Source organism: Salvelinus sp. IW2-2015, unplaced genomic scaffold (assembly GCF_002910315.2).
Source record: "Salvelinus sp. IW2-2015 unplaced genomic scaffold, ASM291031v2 Un_scaffold2304, whole genome shotgun sequence".
NCBI lineage: Eukaryota > Metazoa > Chordata > Actinopteri > Salmoniformes > Salmonidae > Salvelinus > Salvelinus sp. IW2-2015.
In genome coordinates, this window is record NW_019943630.1 from 1 (window position 1) to 2,875 (window position 2,875).

Genomic DNA, 2,875 nt, shown 5'->3' on the forward strand with positions numbered 1-2,875 from the left:
GGTCTAGCGGTTTGCTTTATGTTGTGTTGTCTCTCTTCTGCCATGTTATGTTGTTGTCTTAGGTTCTGTCTTTATGTTGTTTGTCTTCTTCTGCCATGTTATGTTGTTGTCTTAGGTCTGTCTATTTCGTGTGTCTCCTCTTCTGCCATGTTTTATGTTGTTGTCTTAGGTTCTGTCTTATGTCTTGTGTCTCTCTTCTGCCATGTTATGTTGTTTGTCTTAGGCTGTCTTTATGTTGTGTTGTCTCTCTTCTGCCATGCTATGTTGTTTGTCTTAGGTCTGTCTTTATGTTCGTGGTGTCTCTTCTGCCATGCTATGTCGTGGTGTCTCTCTTCTGCCATGTTATGCTGTTGTCTTAGGTCTGTCTTTACGTCGTGTTGGTGTCTTTCTTGTTGGGATGTGTGTGTTGTCCTATATTTTTATTTTTAATCCCAGCCCTCGTTCCCGCAGTAGGCCTTTTTTCCTTCTGGTAGGCCGTCGTTAAAAAATAAGAATTGGTTCTGAACTGACTTGCCTAGTTAAATAAAGGTTTAATAAAACAACAAATAACTTAAACAATGTAAACATTACATTTTTGAAAACAAAAAAAAGTGGTCTCTTGGCACGGGACGAGGTAAGTAATTAAATATTACCACTACCTTTTAAACCCATGTCTATCTTTAGTTCTCCAACACAATCACAGTCTAGGCCCTGTTGATACCTCATATCTCAGCGATAATGCTTTGCATTACCCCTAGGGGAAAAAAACACATTTGCTCAATGTGACATTGGCTCAACTTACCCCAAGGCAAACATGTTGACTATATTAGTCTACAGAGCTACAAGGATACACTTTCATACTAGATTTAGGACCTCATATTGAAGCTAATAGAGACCCCCTACTGATGTTTATAACAATGTTAAAATGATCTACTTTGGTTTAGATACATGCAATAGTGAAACCTCTAACACAAGAAATTAATTTGACTTGGTGAAAATCTGTTATTTTTGTTACTTACTTGCTGGTCACTTTTTCCATGTGGTTTCATCCTTCACGGACTCCATGAAATGATGACCTCTTCCTACATATTTGGTCAAATTATTAATTTTGTGTACGGTTTCCTAGAAACAAGGCTGGCTCAACTTCACCCCCTCTCCCCTACTGCTACTCTGTTGGTTATGAATTAAAATGTCCCTTAAAAACATCAATCATTTAATGAATAATGTTGTGTGAATTAGGATGAGGGTAAGTTCTCTCATTTCCGTGATGTAAATAAATTAAAGTCTCTAGATAAGGCACTAGATAAGTCACTAGATAAGTCACTAGATAAGTCTCTAGATAAGTCTCTAGATAAGTCTCTAGATAAGTCACTAGATAAGTCACTAGATAAGTCTCTAGATAAGTCTCTAGATAAGTCTCTAGATAAGTCTCTAGATAAGTCTCTAGATAAGTCTCTAGTCATCTACAAGGGGTACTGGAGTACAACATCACAGCTGATCATATTAACACCATATCAACACCAGAGATGATGTTAACGTCTTATCTAATATGTCTGTACCATTTACAGTAAACTGTGGCCAGAGCCTGTCTAAGTGATGATGATTGGTACAACTGGATTAACAGCCCATGAGTTAAGGAGTACATTGGTACTCTATTCTCAGGGTGGTTCTGTCTGTAAGGTTTGAATGTGTCGGGTCAGTTGACCTCTTGTCTGTAAGGTTTGAATGTGTCGGGTCAGTTGACCTCTTGTCTGTAAGGTTTGAATGTGTCGGGTCAGTTGACCTCTTGTCTGTAAGGATAGAATGTGTCGGGTCAGTTGACCTCTTGTCTGTAAGGATAGAATGTGTCCGGGTCAGTTGACCTCTTGTCTGTAAGGATAGAATGTGCCGGGTCAGTTGACCTCTTGTCTGTAAGGATAGAATGTGCCGGGTCAGTTGACCTCTTGTCTGTAAGGATAGAATGTGTCGGGTCAGTTTACCTCTTGTTTCAGGTGTCCAAAGCGTCCTCTCTCTCTGTGTCCAGGTCTGTCTCTGCGTTAGGTCAGTTTACCTCTTGTTTCAGGTGTCCAACGCGTCCTCTCTCTGTGTCCAGGTCTGTCTCTGCGTTAGGTCAGTTTACCTCTTGTTTCAGGTGTCCAACGCGTCCTCTCTCTGTGTCCCGGTCTGTCTCTGCGTTAGGTCAGTTTACCTCTTGTTTCAGGTGTCCAAAGCGCTCTCTCTCTGTGTCCAGGTCTGTCTCTGCGTAGGTCAGTTTACCTCTTGTTTCAGGTGTCCAAAGCGTCCTCTCTGTGTCCAGGTCTGTCTCTGCGTTAGGTCAGTTTACCTCTTGTTTCAGGTGTCCAAAGCGTCCTCTCTCTGTGTCCCGGTCTGTCTCTGCGTTAGGTCAGTTTACCTCTTGTTTCAGGTGTCCAAAGCGTCCTCTCTGTGTCCCGGTCTGTCTCTGCGTTAGGTCGTTTTACCTTTGTTTCAGGTGTCCAACGCGTCCTCTCTCTCTCTCTCTCTGTGTCCCGGTCTGTCTCTGCGTTAGGTCAGTTTACCTCTTGTTTCAGGTGTCCAACGCGTCCTCTCCTCTCTCTGTGTCCCGGTCTGTCTCTGCGTTAGGTAAGTATTCCAGCTGAGACAGAGGTCAGGGGTTGAGGTGGTCTATTCGTTGGTCAGTCCACTCATCGGTTGGCTCCTCTATTCGTTGGTCAGTCCACTCATCGGTTGGCTCCTCTATTCGTTGGTCAGTCCACTCATCGGTTGGCTCCTCTGTTTGGTGGTCAGTCCACTCATCGGTTGGCTCCTCTGTTTTGGTGGTCAGTTTAAAGGTTTTTCAGCTCTTCTGTCAGATCCTGGTTTCTATGCTGGGCTTTTTTGGTGGTTTGTTAAGCTGGTCTCTACCTCGGTCAGTCCG

General features: G+C 43.1%; 1 long non-coding RNA gene across 1 annotated transcript; it reads left to right on the forward strand.

The window, feature by feature from the left end:
- The first annotated feature begins 2,231 nt into the window (after positions 1-2,231).
- On the forward strand, positions 2,232-2,640 carry LOC139025149 (uncharacterized). Its single transcript, XR_011476593.1, has 3 exons — positions 2,232-2,383; positions 2,450-2,506; positions 2,581-2,640. It is a non-coding gene; the product is annotated as an uncharacterized lncRNA (long non-coding RNA).
- Positions 2,641-2,875: the final 235 nt, after the last annotated feature.